Genomic DNA, 20685 nt, shown 5'->3' on the forward strand with positions numbered 1-20685 from the left:
CACACATAACATAATATCTGGTCTAGTAGTTGTTAGATACATAAGAGACCTTATCATTTGACGGTAGAGGGTCATATCGACAGTCGGTTTATCCAGAGAAGGTGTAAGCTTTGTGCCTAACGCCATGGGAACTTTCACCTTAGAGTCTCCCATCATGCCAAACTTCGCCAACAAGGTCTTGGTGTAAGCCTCCTGGTTAATAAATATGCCTTCTGGTCCCTGTCTAATATTCAGTCCAAGGAAAAACTTAATTGGACCCATTGTGCTCATTTCAATTTTAGTCTCCATCAACTTCCTGAATTCAGCTGTTAGGCTAGGATTCGTGGAGCCGAAGATGATGTCATCGACATAAATTTGAACTATCATTAAATGTTCGCCTTCTTCTTGCGAAAGAAGGTTGGGTCAAACGAACCTTGCTTAAATTTTGACATTTTGAGAAAGCGAGTTAGAGTTTCATACCAAGCTCTTGGCGCTTGCTTCAAACCATATACTGCTTTATCCAGAACATAGCAATGATTAGGAAACTTCTTGTTCACAAACCCATGTGGTTGATCAACATACACCGTTTCTTCTAGTTCTCCATTAAAGAAGGCGCATTTTACATCCATTTGGAAACTTCAAAGTTTTAATGAGCAACATATGCCAGCAAGATTCTTACAGATTCCAACCTTGCTACAAGAGCGAAGGTCTCCTTATAATCTATCCCTTCTTCCTGACAATAACTTTTCACCATAAGTCTCGCTTTTGTTTTGAATTACATTACCTTCTTTGTCAAGCTTATTCTTGAATACCTATTTCAAACCAACCACCAAGGCATCCTTTGGTGTGCGAATTAGCCTCCAAACACGATTACGTTCAAACTCATGGAGTTCGTCTTGCATTGCTTACACCCAGTCAGAGTGATCAAGGGTAGCTTGACTGTCCTTGGTTCAATCTTGGAGACAAACGAATTAAACATACAATATTCAACTTGTGAGAACAAAGCGGTTTGTTTTGCTTTAAGTTGGGAGCGTGTGAGAACTTGCTCAGATGATTCACCAATTATTTTCATTTTAGGATGATCCTTTGTCCATTTCGTAAGAGGAAGGTAGTTCGGGTCATAAACATGATCCAACTCAGCATTTACTTCTTCTTCAAGTTCCGATTGTTCGCTTTCGTCATTTGTATTTTCATTCTCCCCCTCAAATGGCGAAGTGTAGTTCATTTCGGGTTCAGGACTCTCCCCCTCGGTTGGACCATCATTGGTCGTGGTAGGAGATGGATTCTCCCCCTCAAATGGCATTTTGGTTGTTTTTGGTACTGATGAACCTTCCCCTTTTAATGTAGAACTTTCACTTGGAGGGTCTTTAGATGGTTGAGTTTCGGTTGGTGTTTGATGATCGCCCTCCATTTCCTTTGCAGCATCATCGATGATCTTTTTGAGGTTGCTGATATCGTTATCTACTACTTTCTCTTTGGAGTTTATTGCCTTCTCTGGTTCATCAAAGAGTAGCATATATATTCTTCAAACAGATTGGAGAAGGAACCGAGATTTGACCGGATTCTGGAAAGATGTCTTTTATAGTACCTTCGCTTGTTTGAATCTTCTTCATATAATTGTCATCAAAAGTCACATAGTAGGTTTCTTCAATCTTCTTGGAGCATTTATTCAAAACCCTAAATTGCTTTGATGTAAGCGAATAACCAAGAAATATCCCCTCGTCTGCTTTTGTGTCAAACTTGTTTCGGTTCTCTTTAGAGTTGAAAATGAAGCCATCTAGAACCGAAAACGTGGAAAAAACTTCACGTTGGGCTTACGATTGTTCAGAATCTCATATGGAGTTATTGAGAATCTTTTGTTGAGGAAGGATCTGTTCTGAGTGTAGCATGCAATTGCAATGGCATCAGCCCAGAAATAGAGTGGAAGAGAAGTGAAGCTTAGCATGGTTCGGGCTGCTTCACACAAGGAACGGTTTCGCCTTTCAACGATCCCATTCTGCTGTGGAATATAGGGAGCAGAAAAGTTGTGAGTTATTCCCTTTTCAGCCAGAAAGTCTTCAAACTCTTTATTCTTGAACTCAAGCCCATTGTCGCTTCTTATGTTCCTCACCACTTTCCGCAGTTGCAGCTCCACTTGCTTGATAAATGCTTTCAATTTGGGAGTTGCCTCTGATTTCTGTTTAAGAAAGAAAACCCAGGTTAAGCGGGAAAAATCATCTACTATAACAAGAATGAACTTACTACCACCGATGCTTTCGATAGCTGAAGGCCCACACAAGTCGATATGTAGAAGTTCAAGCGCTTCAATGATCTTTGTGTTGATACGAGTAGAATGGCTCTTTCTGCTTTGCTTGCCCATCTCGCATGCTGCACACAAGTGTTCCTTTTCAAACTTAAGAACAGGAAGACCCCGAACATGATCACCAACCACAAGTTTATTAATGTCATTGAAGTTCAGGTGCGAAAGTCGGCGATGCCACAACCAACTTTCGTCAGATTTCGTCTTAGTCAACAGACATATAGCCGGTTTCGGTTGAGATTGAGAGGATACATTTCTCCTTTGCGTTCAGACTATAACAAAACCTTTTTCGTTTGCTTTTCAATTATCTCTGACCCCTCATCGTTGAATGATACTTTCAAACCGGTTCCCATAACAAGTTGAGAAACACTAATGAGGTTGTGCTGCAATCCTTCCACGTAAGACACTTTACGTATTGAGAATTCTACGTTGGTAATCATTCCATACCCTTTAATCGTTCCGTAGGAGTTATTTCCATATTTGACACAACCACCGTCTTTAAGGGAACGAAACTCCCTTAATTCTTCCTTCTTTCCTGTCATGTGACGAGAGCATCCACTGTCTATGTACCATTCGTCATCGAACTGTTCGTCACTTATCACCTGCAAATTCAAGCAGATTTAGGAACCCAAAGCCTCTTGGGCCCTGGTGAGTCTTTTACAGAAAAGGGAATTGCAACAGAAAGATCAACCAAATATGTTCGTTTAATCAAAGTGGTTTCGTCTTTTCTTTTGATTGTATATACTTTAATTTTATTTTTATCTTGTTTTAATTGAGGCGTGTCAGATGGTGTCACATTAGATGTTTTCTTTTGAGTCCTAGATTTAGCTGACTTTTTCTTATCATTGACATTAGTTTTTGAGACCAGCCTTCTCTTTCCTTTGATATCTTTCTCAGAGTTTGTCTTTGGTTGAGAGCGAGGAGTTTGGGTTTTATGACAGAAGCCAGACGTTTGGTTAGGAACTTTGTCTTCGGAACCGTAATTGGGCTTTCGGTTCTGAGAGTAGAAAGAGTTGGGACCGAAACTGGGCTTTCGGTTCTGAGAGTAGAAGAGTTCGGACCAAAACTGGGCTTTTGGTTCTGAGTTTTGTGGTGATTGTGTAAATGAGATTTGAACCTGGTTTCCTCACACGATTTGACATTAGTCTCTTTCTTGGTTAAGACAAAGTCAGGATTTTGTGACTTCCAAAACTGTTTTCGCTCATTTAGGTTCTTCATGTATCTTCGATTTCTTTGTCATTTTTGTTCGGCCAGTTGCTTCTAAGATTTATGAATATTGAAGCTTGGTTTCGTTTTCTCCTTTTGAGGTTCGGTTGTCCTAAAGGATACATTGGGTGCTCCCTTGGTTCTTCTAGTATATATTTTGTTCCACTTGAGCTTGGTTTGTCAAAACTTGTAGGATTGTTGATGGGTTCAGCCACGTACCTACCCTTTACTCTCCATGAGGTTTGCTCTGACCAGCCAACGGTTTCGTCTGCATTATTGATAGGGGCGGACCAGAAGTAATTGTCGCACCCTTTAGCATTATCTTTGTCGACTGAGATTTTCAATTTTGTCATTTGTTTCTTCGTGACTCCTTCAACAACATATACTTGATTTGGTACTGTCTGAACTTTCTGATAGAAAACCGTCTTTTCTTTGAGTTTCTTTGAAGTGTCCTTTGACAGGCGAGCATATTCAACCGAGCTTTTAGATACGAGTGGTTTTTCATTCTCGGTTTCGCTCTTCATGTATTCAGAACAATCAACCACATCTTTGGAGTCAATAAAGTTCTCAATCTTGTCCAGTCCAATTTTGTAAGAGATAGAAATCTCATCAAAGGACATTATAGACTCACACTCAGCAATGACCACATCCTCCTTAAATTCAAGGAAGGGTAAGATCATCTTATGAATCTTTTTCCCTATTTCACAATCTAAATGCAACTGAGTAATATTAGTGTATAAACGTTTTTCAATTAAACAAAAAACATTCCGTTGCTTTAAAAACTTTAAATTGTCTCGTTGTAAGTAAATAAGTTCGTCCCTAGCTCTAACTAACTCTGCCTCCTTCAGCTCTATCAACATTCTTCTCTCCTCACTCTTCAAAGACGTCCTGCTAAGTTGGTTGGTTAAGTTAGAGTTCGTTAAGCGAGTTTGCATAAGACCACTACTTAAGTTGGAGAATATGAATTTTAATTCATTTAATTTTTTTTCATAATATTTTACCAGAATTTTAAAAGATTCAAGGATGGATTGTACCTTGTTGATCAAACGATCGCAGTCGTTAATCCTTTCATTGACAGGCTTGGCCACAAAGCATTTATCTTCATAAACGTTCGGTTCCTCATGCTTACCTTCGTTTGACACTCCAGCCATCACCATTAAGCATTTCCCGGCCGACTTTCCATCCTCCTCTCTTGCCACAAATCCTCTTCCATGTGTAGGTTTTCTCACCTCTTCATCCTCAGAATCTGTGGACCAAACTTCGACACCTCCAAACTCATCTTCATTCACGTTTTATTGCACAATCAATGCATTCATGGGACTATTATTTGTATTCTTTTTCTTTATTTCTTCAAGCTTTCTCATGTAGTAAGCTTCGTCGTCTTTACCATCCCTATTCTCAGCCATCTTCTTCAGCATACAATCATTGGAAAAGTGGTTCTTCCCATGACAATAGTTGCAGTCGTACCCCGAGTCTCCCATAAGCTTGCTTTCCTTCTTTTCATCATCCGTCTAAGAAGTGTTCTTTGTCTCTTCTTTCAACTTCTCTGAACTGTAGCTTCCTTTCCAGTTTCGGTTCTTATTGACAGGGAATTTCTTTCGAGCAAACTTCTTTGGGTTTGTGACCATCATCGCATACTCTTCACTGGTTAAATCACATTCTGACATATTTGATTCCTCCACTTCGTCTGCCACACTTTTGCTCTTAGAAACAAGAGCCAATGAACCTACAACTGAAACTACCTTTGATTCTTTTGTCACCGTGCTTTCATGAGATTTTAAAATTCCCATCAGTTTCGCCAGCGAATATGATTTAAATTGTTCATGAGCTTTCACAGTTGAGACAACCGCCATCCATTCGGGTCTCAGACCATTCATAAACGTGAATTTCTGTTCGATCCCCTTCCTTTCAATGTCATGCTTCCCCATCTTGCTAAGTAGATGATTGTAACGGTCGAACGTCTGAAGTAGTGACTCTTCAGTTTTTTGCGTAAAAGCTCCAAACTTAGAGAGTAGTAAGGTTTGGATTGAATGCTCTAGATCTTCGTCGATTGAGTACATTTCATTTAGCCTGTCCCATATTTCGTTAGCGGTAGTGCACGAACTTACCAGATGAAAAGTGTTAGCCTATAAGGCAAACCTAATCATCCTCAAAGCTTTGATGTTGCCCATTTTCTTGTCTTTCTCGTCTTGAGGGATCTTTTCCACGTCCACCAAGAGTTGATTATCCTCTTTTTGAGTCTTTACTGTTCTATTCATTCCAGAGTGAATGAGTGGACCCAACGTTATTGCTTCCCAGATGAGATAACCATTGTCTTTAGATCCAACTACGTAATCTTCAAAGTGATGTGCCCACACTTCATAGTCTTGAGTGTAAAGAATGGGAATCCTTGTACTGGATCCTATGTTGTTGGAGATGTTGATGGGATTAGTTTGTGAGTCGTCGTGAGACATGACGAGCCTTCCTTGGTATTGCTAGAATTAGACCTGTAAACTTGAGATTATGGTTTTATCAAACACAGGACTTACCGTTGGCAAGAAGAGGACAGCTTCTATATATTCGATAAAAGCGGAAACCCTAAATAGTTCTTCAAAATAGAAGGAATGCGTATTTGTTACACAGTCTCCTGCTCTGATACCACTTGTTGGAACAATATACTATTTGGATCAATTGATTCTAAATAGAAAAGAAAGAATAATAATGTAAGGAACTCAAGAATGGCTCAAACGAAGTCGAATGATCAAACTTTAACACCTCAAAAGAGCTCGATCAAGAACTTCGACTGTAGAGGTATTAAGGCTTACAATCTAGCTATGAACGAAAAACAATATATTTAAAGCAATACATGCATGCACTATAAATTACTAAACCCTAATCAAAACACGGATGGACAGGCCCATTCCGGATATACAAAATAAACCAAACATTAAGCCCAATGATGCAACTCTAATATTCAACACATAGCAAAATATAGCAATCAAGTTTGATACAAATCAATTTAGATATAACGAACAATAAATAGTTTCTCGGACACGCTTTTCCGCCCCAAAACATAAAAAACGAAAATTGGGGGAGTCGTGAATACTCACAGTGCATTGAGATGATGCAAATTATGCCTTAAACTACATTCCACTTGTACCACTATTGATTGCTACAACGATGTTACACACTAATGAGTCTCTAATCTAAATGTAACACTGATATACTTGCTACTACAATAAAATTATGTCAAAATTGTGTCAAAATTTAATATTGTTAAGTTACAAACATTTTTCTGTGAAATTTAGATTTCTATGAATCAATTTGTTGTATAACAAATTCAAGCGAAAAATCCCATTTTTGGCAATGTCAATTGAAGTGTAACTATAACATTTTGGAAAGTGTTTCAAATGGTTAAATATTTAAAACAAAATCAAATAAGTTATTAAATTTCCCAAACTTTGTATTTCAGTTTTAACTGATGTCAAAGACATTAAAATAAATTTTCTTGAATTTTTGATTTGTCTAACTATCTTACACCAATTTAATTCCTTGAAAACATCATTTAATTTAGGAAAAATAGTAAATGATCATGGAAAATTACTATATTTTTTGTGTAACTGCCTCATAATGCACTTAAACTGGGAAAATTATTAAATGCCAATTTTGATCAATAAAAACCCATTTTATATATTAATAATCTTTTGCACCAAGAAATTTTAATTAAATACAAAATAGTAGTGAAAAAATCAGCAAACTTTTTATTTATGTTCCAACTAAAGTTAAAGACTTCCATAAAATTTTCCATGAATTTTATATATGTATAGATATTTTTCCATTATTTAATTGCTCAAATCAACACAAATTAGAAATAAACAGGAAATAGTTTATAAAATTCTCTAAACATTTTGTTTCCACTGAAACTTAGCATATCTAAGCTGGGAAAAAAATCAATGTTGGTTTTCAAACAATTTAACTATTTTTTCTTTGTTTTATTCATTTAAATAAGCATTAATTCATGAAAAATTATTAAGCAGTAGGTATATTTCATTAATATTTTTATTTATGATTTATATGTAATATAGGATATTCAGATGAAGTTTCATATTTTTTGGATACGTGTAGCTATTTATCATTAATTTAACCCTTTAAACATTCATTAAATCGGGAAAAATAATAAATTGTCTTTGAAAAATCTACAAATTTGTTCATAGAGTCAGTATGATTTCCAAACAGTATGAAAATGAGCAAATATGGTTTTGGACATTCATAATTGTATTTCAAGGATTATTGCTCTTCAACAAAAATAAATTTGAAATCAACAGAATACAACCATAGAAATGCATGCAACTTAATGAAATGTCTTTAGTCAGTGCATAGGACATATAAAAAATTTACTAGAATGTATTAACCAAAAAAGTATTTTATGTGAATTATTGATCTATTTTCTTGCCAAAATTACAATAAATTGTGAAAAATGAGTTATTTTTTGAAAATTTCCAAATCATCTAATTTTGTTGATTGGATTCTGAAAAAAATCGGATTGTAGCAGAAAATGAGTTTTAGCTATTTTTTATGAATAAATCATTTATAAGCATTCTTAAGAATGTACTTTGATAATCAAGACTTTAAGCTTGATGTTCATCATATGCCTTATGATTTGAAGACCATGAATGAACTTATTTTTGTTTAAAATGATGTTTCTAACTGAAAACCTTGAATACATGTGGTTTTGAATCTTTAGAACTTGTAAAACTCAAGTTGATGGATTTAATTTAGGTTTTGATCATTGGATTTCACCTTCTAACAACATGCATGTTGTTTTTGGGTGAAGTCCTACCACCATCATCATCAAATTTGACATGCATGAATATGCATGTGAATAATCTCAAAGAAAAGTGTTTATGGAGAAGAAAAATGCAAGAAAACTTGTCATTTTTACAGGAAAGTGAAGGAGGATGAAGGGAATTTATGTTTACCTTGAAGAACAACTTCATACGATGAATATGTTGGGTTTTAGGCATAAGAACAATCCTCTGTGCTCATACAAACCCTAATGCTTGGATCTAGGTTCTCTATTGTACATGCAATGAATCCAAGACTAATAAACTTAGATCTAACATATTATAAACTGAATTAGGGTTTAGAGAATTACCTTTGATTGTTATATAGCAATAACAATCAATTCCTTGCTTGGATTGGCTTCAAAAGCTTAGTGCCTCAAGTGCTGCACCTCTAATGGAGTCACAAACACCACATACAACTTGGATGAAGAGGAGTAGAAAGGAGGCTGCCCAAAAACGACTAGAAACTCTAGAGAATCAGTTACCCACGTTTTTGGGGCCTAAGGGGTCCTTTATATACTTATGTGGGCTGCTAGGGTTTCAGTCAAAACCCTAATGGGCAGCTTAAACTCTAAGCAGCCCATGGAACCTTCTGGACAAGGCCATGGACGAAAATATGATGGGCTCCCATCATAATTTCGTTCACCCCTTATTCCTTTAGCATTCCTTAGCCCAATAACTCAATTATCCAATAATTGCAGTCTAGTCCCCTAAATTTAATTAATCTCTTTTAGCCACAAAATTAATTCTTGACTAATATTAATTAAACAATATGATTTCTCTTTTAATATATTATTCTCATAATATATTAATAAATCATATTTAAACCTTTCTTTCCTTAATTCATCCTACATATTGCTATGGTGAAGGCAACCCAAAAGGACCATGCTCATAATCGGGTCAAGTACATACCAAAATAGTTATGGACTTAGACACTAATCCAACAATCTTCCACTTGGATAAGTCTAATAACTATTTTCCGTATGAATTCAGAACCTGATCAGCAATCGTAGCTTTCAAAAGCCGCTGTCAACTCTGATCTTATCAGATAGCGTGTCCTTTAGATAAGGGATTATATATTCCTCCATTCTCAAGATATCGTATAGACATAAGACATGAATTTTAATCATTCTCTCTATACTGTTTCCCGACTTCCGATTTATGACGACTGATAACAGACTACAATTGAACACATCAACTTAGTCTCGGCTCGGCCAAGCGCTTAGGTATCATCACTAAATCATCGAGAGGCCCACAGATATCGCTTTTATCCCACTTTGGGTAAAAGGAATGGATAAACTTCGACTCAAATGCTCGCTTGCATTTATTGATTGAATCACACACAACAATAAGTTTTATAACACCAAGTTACTGGTGCGTTTACTTATTATCAATGTGCAACCGACCAACAAATAACAACTCACATGTCTCGGTTTCAAGAATATATAATATTATCATCTCACTAATCATTCGTGATAAATCCATGAAGTGATCCAAGTGAGCGTGGGTTTAATCCAATACTCTAATCTTATCAAAGTACTCATGAACTCTGCAGCAAACTTGTGCCATGTCTAAACACTTCAGACAATCTACAGACAGATTCATGACAGTCTTTATTCACACCTACTCCCAACGTATGACCGACCGTGGATGTTTGAATAACCTAGTTATTCTGGAAGTGAAAACATTCAAAGTGAAACACAAGAATTATACTAATCCTATATGGTCCCAAACCCTTGAGTATAAATAAAACACCTTTATTTAATCACCATATTGATTACTCATTATCTATTGTTTAACGTTTCAGATAGTCAACTTTATAACTTGAATTATAACCACAATTGTCCCATGCTCCAAGCATGCACACTTTGGTTTTCAATGGTTTATCACTTCGTGAAATAGATCAAGTGAACACATTTTCAATCATTCTCATTTCACAAATCCCAATTCTTTATCATAAGCACAAGAATATCAAATTCTTGTCACTTATAGGATATGTTAAATTATTTTATGCAATGATTCTCTTGTGAAGTTACAGCATAAAATCACAAAGACTCGGCCATCGAAATCACAAGGTACTCTATCAAAATAGTTACAGAACAATTATGTGATGTCTCTCATTCAAAGTACATTCCTTGAACATCCTTTTGCATAAAATTTTCTAATCTAGACATAAAATTCTTAATTTCCAACTCCCATTTATGGAAACATTTCCATATTTACCATATGACAACTCATTCTTAATAGAATCTTATCTATTCATAATAATGTCGATATGGTCCATTCAATGACATACTTCCAACTACTCACAAGCGACCAATCCTCAGCGAATTTTGGATTGTCCTTTGACAGTTGCTTAATTATCTTAGTCAAAACCGATTCTTGTCCTTTTTCCCTCTTAATGCGCTAGACATTTGGAAAATTTTAGAATGGTCAAATATTATAGCATTGGCGATCGATCCTATACCCGAAGCGTATGGGATACGATGCATAATGTCTTACATAAAGATACGATACTCTATCAATCTTCTGCCATAACATTTTATGTGTCACGTTCTTACAATTCGAACTATGAAGAGGGATACCATAATCATAATCAAAATTTAAGAACACACTATGTATCCTTTGACTAAATTTATTAAAATTTCTCAATCTAAGCTTTAGATTTTGAAACGAAGTACAATATTCTCTCCCTTAATTATAGCAAAACAACTTTTCAACCTTTACGACATTGCAAAGTACAACACTTGTTTTTCTATAATTAATATTGCTAACTTGCAATACTTATCATAATAATCATGCTCCCACTTACATGATGATTATTTCTTTACTAGCATAACACTTATGCTCCCACTAGCTTTGACATGTATTCAGAAATCAGTTGAACTTCTAGAAAACAATGCTTATTAAGTTTCTTAAGTTCATATTTCTAATACTAAGACGTTTCGATAAGACTTTATCTAAGCTTCTCAACTTCATACACCTTTTCTTAGATAACTCATGTGTGTGTTTAAACGATTCTAAAACTTATAGCAATAAGTCTAAAATGTTCAGAACCATTTGCCATTTCCCACAATTCGAACTATGAAGAGGGATGCCGTAATCATAGTTGAATTTGAGAAACCCAAATTACATAATGCTATCTTCAAAATCTCTCTTAGTGAAAGCGTTTCCTCACAATCATTTTCATGAAGGAGAGAAACCTTATGACACTTAGATTTTGTGGTGTATTCATTCTCATCCATGTGAATTTGTCACAACCATAATCACAAGATAATGTCAGTGACAAATCCAAACTCTTATGGATAGAACTTGCTCTTCTTAATTTCTTGCCATCAAGGGTCCCATCATTGCTTCCAAGTTATTTAACAGCTCACCCCTTCATTTCAATGTACTTTCCATTGAACAAGGTGCCTTGCCCCTATACAATCCATTGAGAACTTGTAGAACTCACATGCATAATTAACTCAATTGGAATGGCACAGGAACAAAATAACGTCAACACGATAGGTTGTAAACCTCAAGTCGTGTGCTAGTGATGATCGATAAGGTTTATTCTTGGTTTGTTCTTGAAACCTTTCAAGACCATTAAGACTCCCACTGACTCCTTGACATATAAGATTCTCTTATCAAGAAACATTTCTTGATAAACAAATATTCAAGAGTTAGTGTAGCATTTATCAAGACAAAACACTTCAAAAATTGGTTCTAGTTGGTCTTTGTCTTATCCAAGACAGCATAACTTACCAATTTCAAATGTGCATAAATAAGAAACTTTCTTATTCTACATTTGATAAGTGTTACAAACCTACTTAAGACTTTTCACTCAAGTCACAATCTTGACTCTATGACTTGATATTTGAACGAAGTATGATTGACTTCTTGATTTAACCATTTCTACAATTCTTGTTCCTCTTTCTAGACATGCAAATGCACTAAGACTCACTTAGAGGATCAATTGAGATATGGTTCTTAATCATTAATACTTCATCATAAAACACAATAAAAGGTACTCTCCCTTCTTCTTAGAATGGAGAAACTTTTATCTTTCTGCCTACTAGATTCTTCTTATTCGTTCTGCTATTGATTAAAACTCTTTCAATCAACTCAGAATTACACTTAATCTTATAAGTATAATCATATTTACTACACTTTAGTAATTCATGACGAATATCTTTGTCACTCTTGTGGTGGACTTGATCAACGTATGACCTAGTGTACTCGATCTCCTAGTCCTTCAATCGACACTTTGTCAAAGAATTAGTCTAAATTTCCCAAATGTGAAAGTTTTTCATTCATCACACAATACACGTTGCATGATTCCAAGTTTCTATCCACTTGAAACTTGGGCGATGATAAACTCTCCTTATTTGGTAAACTTTTGAGACTTCCACAAATAACCTAATTAAGAATCAAATCCATTATTGCTAATAATAGAAACCTTCAAAACATCAATTTTTTCATACATGCCATCGCAAGGATAAATAAATAAGATAAAATCAAAATTCATTTTATTGCGGAAAAATTTGTCCTTACAAAGCAATTCAATTGAAAAACTATGTTATTACATATTTCTTAACAATCTATTCTAATTACAAGTAGTAGCTCAAGCATCCATTCTTCAAGTAATGCGATCGAAATCCATTTCTTCATGATTAGATTCAGCTCACTTCTTCCCTCAAGCTTCCTCTATTTTCTTCGATCCTACAAAACACCAAATGTAATCTTATCACATCATGTATTAAGAATATAGAATAGGAACTCAAAAGAGTTAGATAATGGATTTTACCTGAAGTAGAGCCATACGTCTTGACTCTCCCATCTCTTAGATCTCTCAGGTAGTTAGGGCAGCTTCGTCTCCAATGCCCCTTTTCTTGGCAATAAAAGCAAACGGACTCCTTTGGCACAGCACATCGGACAATCACAGACTTAGTTCTTTCTGGACTTCCAATGTTGCCAGCGTCCATTGAAGTTTGGGAGCTTGATTCACCATACAAATTTGCTTGACCAGCATGCCAAATCATTGCTGATTTAGCAGCTATAAGCAAATAGGTGAAATCAATTAGGGTCATGTCGTGGTCCATCATATAGTACTCTCTAACGAACTCACTATATGATTCAGGAAGTGACTGAAGAACCCAGTCAACAGCCAACTCACTTGAAATCTCGACACCCAACATGTTTAACCTATCAATGTGTGACTTCATCTCTAAGACGTGCGCACACACAGGTTTCCCATCTTCGTGTTTACTTGCCAAAAAGTCTTGAGTGAGCTTGAACTTTTCAAGCCTTTGAACTTGTGGGTCAGGGAGAACAATTGGAGGAGGTGGAGGAAGTGAAGCATGACTCTCATTTCCTTGATCGTATCTCGGAACGTCATCTTCATTTGGAAAGCTTGTTCGAAAGGATTTGGGAAGACCATTGTAAGATGTAGACATCTACAAAACGGGAGAAAATTCAAGTTAAGTTGATTAGAATTCTTGATGCAACACCCAAATGAAACATCAAGCTAGGATCCAACACAATACTCTACAACCTAGAAGAGGGATGCCGTAATCTAGTTGCAGAATATTTGAAGGTAGGTAAATGATGATTTACCAATTTCCACCATGAAAAACGAAAAGGAAGATTAAGTTTTAAATGAATTGAAACTCCTAGATCTTTTGAGATTCATTGAACTTTTCAATGGCATGTTTAATCTCGATTATGCCCTACTATTTGTGACTGGGATGCCGAGGATCACAAACAAGGTGTGAATAACCATACGAATCACGTGGTGCACCCAATGCTACTATCACCTAATCAATGTGCCGGTTAGCCACACACGCTCCATTGATCTATGATAAGCATCGAGCCACCCTTCGCCACCAATGTCATCCCCAAATTAGTGTACCGGTTAACCACACACGCTCCACTAACGTTTGACAAGGGTACGAAGTGTAATTCCATGGGTTAGCATACAATTTCACATTTTGCCTAAAGTAACTATGATTTGGGAATTTGTATAAGCATTTAGTTACTTGTGTACTTCATTATACTTATAATGGAAGGTTTCTTTCCTATCCTACCCGTTCGGCTAACGACCTTCCACTAGTCAAGAGTGCGGTGGGTAAGAGTGGATACCCATTCAATCGCCATTTTATAGGCAATTTCCTTAAACACCCCTTATAGACCAGCTTCGTGAATGAGGCCTACTAACGGTAAGACTGACTTTTTATTCATACATATATATATATATATATATATATATAATATTAGACTTTTAATGTTATATATAGTATAGGGTGTATTTTACACTTTTAAAATACTCGGTGGTTTATCTTAGTAAATTATACTTTTAATTTAATTAAAAGTAAACCAAAACTTTATGGGTTTATTAAATCACTTTTAATTATACACTTTAATTAATTAATAAAACCATAATGGTGTGAATTGAACTTTTCAAATTACTAGGGTTTTAGAATTTAACATTTCAAAATTAAACTTTTAATCAACTTTTAAATTCCAAAACTTGAGGGCAAGTTTTGAAACATTTCAAAACATTTGGGTTTAACTTATTTAAATTTCATAAACAAAACTTTTAAGTTCAAATTTAAACTATAAAACCTAAAGGGTGCAATTGAAACCTTTTCACATCACAAAGGATCAAATAACAAATAATATAAGCTAAACAATTAGTCATTATCTATATTTGACCTAATCTTATTTTAGTCACTAGATAATTACCAAATAATTTGAAATAATCCATATTTATCATATAAACAACCAATATTTAAAAGATTTGAAATTATCTATAGTTTTGGCAAGGATAATCACTAATTTAAGACAAAAATCGGATTTTAACTTCAAAAAACGAATTAGACATTAAATCCAAGTCAAAACAGCAGTTAAATCCCGAAATACCCTCTGTCTGATGCTCGAACTCGCCGAGTAGGGGCCAACTCGCCGAGTCCAGATACTGACTCGCCGAGTTGAGTTGGGCAGAGGCCAAAAACTCGATTTTTAGCAAACAAAACAGTTAAGCATCACATACAACTGAAACCAATCAAGGCTCTGATACCACTGTTGGGTTTTAGGCATAAGAATAGTCCTATGTGCTCATACAAACCCTAATGCTTGGATCTAGGTTTCTTTATTGTACATGCAACGAATCCAAGACTAATAAACTTAGATCTAACATATTATAAACTGAATTAGGGTTTAGAGAATTACCTTTGATTGTTATATAGCAATAACAATCAATTCCTTGCTTGGATTGGCTTCAAAAGCTTAGTGCCTCAAGTGTTGCACCTCTAATGGAGTCACAAACACCATATACAACTTGGATGAAGAGGAGTAGAAAGGAGGCTGCCAAAAAACGACTAGAAACCCTAGAGAATCAGTTACCCACGTTTTTGGGGCCTAAGGGGTCCTTTATATACTTGTGTGGGCTGCTAGGGTTTCAGTCAAAACCCTAATGGACAGCTTAAACTCTAAGCAGCCCATGGAACCTTCTGGACAAGGCCATGGACGAAAATATGATGGGCTCCCATCATAATTTTGTTCACCCCTTGTTCCTTTAGCATTCCTTAGCCCAATAACTCAATTATCCAATAATTTCAGTCCAGTCCCCTAAATTTAATTAATCTCTTTTAGCCACAAAATTAATTCTTAATTAATTCTTGACTAATATTAATTAAACAATATGATTTCTCTTTTAATATATTATTCTCATAATATATTAATAAATCATATTTAAACCTTTCTTTCCTTAATTCATCCTACATATTGCTATGGTGGAGGCAACCCAAAAGGACCATGCTCATAATCAGGTCAAGTACATACCAAAATAGTTATGGACTTAGACACTAATCCAACATAATATTCTTGAGTAAAATGAAAGATATTTGTAGGAAATTTCGTGGGTTTTGGAGCTATTTTGTAGAGGGAAAGAATGGGGGGTTTTAGAGAGAATAAAAGAGAGAAAATAGAGATTCTATCTCTCTGGATAGATCATGTATCTCGTCATCTCTTTGGGGATATACTTCACGAAAATTGTCCACCAAATTACTGAGATGCTTACGAACTCATGAAGAATTGACTGTAAAAATCTCTCCCACAGATTTGGCTTTTATGTTTGTCAGCTTTAGAGAGAAGGGAGAGAGACTTTTTTAGAGAGATAAAGAGAAAGGTGGAGTGAAGGAATAAGTAAAATGATTAGGGTTAGGGATGAGATGACTTGGGGGAAGAGATGTGAACGTGATTTTGAGGAGAGAAGGTGTATTTTCCAGCATTAATTTTTTTTATTTATATAATTTATAAGGTTTGGGGGTTATGCTTATAAAATATAAAATCTTTTATTAAATTTTATGAAAATTTAGCTATTATGCTCATAAGTAAGCTAATGTTTATAAATTATTGTCCATAATATAACTTATGTCTCATGACATATGTAAATAACTAAAGACGTTGTATATAGTATAAAATTTTGGGGGAAGTTTAAATTTTATAAAACTTGCATTTATTTTATAAAATTTTGACACTTGTTATAAAGTTTGGGCACTTTGGAATATCACAATGGATGCAGAATATCTTGGATTGTTTTGAACCAAATAAAATTTGTTAACACCATAATGAATTGAGTTTAATATTTGAAAAAATCAAATTTCTAAAAGAAAATAATTATATTTGGTAGAAAGTTACATAGTTTGATTGAAATCAGATTATTGGTATTTTATGTAGTGATTTCGAGATTCAAGAGAAATTGAGGAATCGAGTATACTAGTCCTAGTTTTCAACTTTGACTTAAGTTTCTATGAGACTTTGACCTAATTTTTACTTCTAGGTCATGTGCATCATGTGTCTATATGATTCATGAAAATATGTTCAATTCAAGGAATGACCTGTATATAGATAGTCATTAAAGTTAATAGTTGTAGAATTCACATATCAATGTGAAATCTAAGTACACTATTCTTCGATTCTACTTGTTTCCAAGTTTCTATTAGGTTATAACATAGCTTCTAGTTACCAAGTCAAGTATATGTCATGCCTATACGTGCAACTAAGTATATTCAAACCTAGAACTGTTTCGAATTTTGATGGTTGTCACAGTCTCCCCCGATTGAAAGAATTTCGTCCTGAAACTTAATTCGTGACGTATTCTATTAGAACTCAGCCAAATTCAATTATATAGTTGGAGAGGTGGTGACTTGAAGTGCTCTTTGACTATTTTGGGTTAATTCCTCATAGGAAGACCCCAACTCTTTAGCTATAATCAAATTAGTTTTCCCTAGTTTGAGTTCTACAGTCGAGATTGTAGGAAGTTAGGATCATGGAATTCATGACCCAACCATGTTGACCTAGTCGAAAAAGATTATGTAGTTAGATATTACCTGACTTAGGAGAGTGATATATGTTTTACTGAACCACCAACTACATTGAGTGTGAATTTGTTGTCTAGTAAAGAAGAGATTAGGAACAATTTGTTCACTTTCGGGTTGGCTACTTAGTCTGGAAACGTTATATTCCAAAATAAGAAGGGGTAGCATGAATGAAAGAGAAGCAATCAAGGGTAAGTTCCTAATGATACGTACTAAGTGTAGGCAACACACTTCTGGTACATTTCAAGTGTACGGACTATTTAATGGTCGTCTAAAAAATAAATTATGAAATGGCCAATGATTTCTAAAGCTATATTTACTACCACTATTACTCTTGCTACAATAAAATCATATTCGAAGAATATACTTATTTAGAGAGTCATGGTTGCAAATGGAGGCGATGAAGATTGATGATAAATTAAATCATATTGTATAGATAGCATTCTGGATGTTTAGAAATGACAATTAATCTCACTGTTATCAAAATGTGTAATAATTCCAAGAAAATGATATACATGTGTGGCAATAAAAACAAGTAGTAAAAATATAATAAAGATATTAATTAATGTTCAAGATTTTAGTCGTCGATGAGGGAATTTATATAGAAATATTCATATTACAGTTTTTGAAGAATTGTCAAAATTTTTAAATCATGACAAATTCAAGTTTACTAGTAGTTAGAATATTTATGAAGACAGGCATGAGAGTTTAGGAACTCAATGAAAATTGCAAATTAAAATGCTATTTTAAGAAAGGTGTGAAAATGTCGATCTTTAAAAATAGTGCATTCTTAATTTAGTGATTCTACCAAAGACTGTCACAACCGGAATTTTCCTAGAACAATTCAAGTCTAAAACTCCAACCATGTACCAGTTGATTTACATTGTAATTGGATGCAATAGAAATATGACTTTCATGAGCCATACTTATGGGTGTTATTTAAGTATGTGTGGTAATAACCCATGTTAGTTTAAGTTATTATAAGGCAATACAAGTTAACAAGACATTAAGGACTCAAAGAAGTCAACACTAATTCAAGTAATATGTATATGAGCATGCTATGGTATAATACTTAATTTAAAATCATAATATATAATATGTATATATAGAATTCAGTTTGGGAAATCTTATCCCAAACTCAAAACCGAATTCACTCCTTGGAATAAAGCAAAAACCGAAATCACCTTCTTCTAGAAGGCCTTGACCGAATTTCCTTCTCTGTTTGACTTTAAAGACGAATTCCTTTCTCTATTTTCTCCTATGACCGAATTCCCTTCCTTATGCAATGAATTCAAGGGAATTCGATCATGTGTGGCCGAATTCTACTCCTTGAAACTGAATTTAGCCCTAATTATGGCCATGTGGTGCCAGTTGATTGAGTAGGTTAGCTTTCCTAGAAGATAATTGTGTTTACTAACATAAGTATCACATCACCTCCTCATATTTACTTCAATATAAGTCACATATAAGATCATGTATTCAATTTCATACATCCATTATACAAAATCATCTCAGTTCTCTCTCAATTAGCAAACCACATTTCTTTTCATTCTCAAAGTTAGAAGATCAAACCACTCCAGGAGATCATTCCTCTTAAGAACAAGTTAATAGACTTGGTAAGTATCTCTCAAATTTAGTGTTTATACACTCTATGAATTCTTGATTCATCAAATATTCACACCTAAATATGTGTTTAAACATTAGGATACAATTATCGTTTCGTGTCCTAAATCGAAGTTCACCGTTTCTATTCTGTTATCAACACCATTATCACAGTCGAGGTGAGTTCATACCCCTACATTTTCATAACTTTTCCCATGTTTTATTGGGGGGGATACATTTATTGGGGGGAGGGGGGGATACAAGTAAAACACAAGAAACTTGTGTTGATATACAAAACATTATTTTATGTTTTATTACGTTTTAAGTGTCTTTTAAGTAAGAATATCAAACATGCGCCATAACGTTATTACCAAATTACAAACGGTTATATGCAAAACACGTTAAAACGAAAACATTATCATTTTCAACAAAACAATACCTTTTAAACAATAATAGGTATAGTTTGAGAAATATTCACATTATTTTACCCTTCAGGGCAAAGAAACGATTGTATAAAAATACGGTTATTTTTATATACATATTAAATATGATGAAATGGGTAACAATTTCATGCATGAATAATTTCATTTCAAAACATGTATCTTCTTGGAAATTTCTGAGTCATTCGTCTTCATCGTACCTACCAAATGTATCCATGTAAGTCTTGTTTTATAACCAGAGTCTCCTCCCAGAGAGCATGATACTTGTGTATAGATCCATACGGGACTGATGATCCTGTACCCTGGCTGTTAACTACAGCATGATCGGCAGGTTATGTGTAACAAACGTCATATCATTTTGACACCTGAAGAACGTCAAGGCGGGAAATTCATTAATAGTACGGTTATCAAAACCCACATGATAAATGACAATTTTGTTATTTTTATGTGAAATAGATAGTACGCTTAATTTACGTAAATACCCAGCTCTTCAAACAGTTTTATTCACGAATAAAACTACATGTTATTTAACTAGGTATGGCATATATACTTGTACATTTCGGTCTTGGAATGTATAAGACTACAGTTCAATTTTATGGAAAATATAGGATTTTTCGGGATAACTACGATTACTTTACAAACAAACAGTTTACAATTCAGATTTATGGAAAATATAGGATTTTCCAAGATAAACACTCTCATTTTTATAAACAAACGAATTACAACTCATTTTATAGAAAATATCGGACTTTCTGGAAACAAACGTGATTTCATCTCATTGAATGACATATATTTATTCATACAAATGCTTATGAACTCACCAACTTAAATATTGACACTTTTTCTCAATTAACTTGTATTCTCAGGAAATCAGTAAAACAGGCTATCATCACCTTTTGAAGATTTGACGCTAAGACGTTAAATAAACCTTTTGACATCATATTGTAATTGACATTGTGAAACTTGTAACGCAT

The sequence above is a fragment of the Lactuca serriola genome, chromosome 9, assembly GCF_051521515.1.
Source record: "Lactuca serriola cultivar US96UC23 chromosome 9, Lser_US96UC23_V15, whole genome shotgun sequence".
In the NCBI taxonomy this organism is placed as follows: domain Eukaryota; kingdom Viridiplantae; phylum Streptophyta; class Magnoliopsida; order Asterales; family Asteraceae; genus Lactuca; species Lactuca serriola.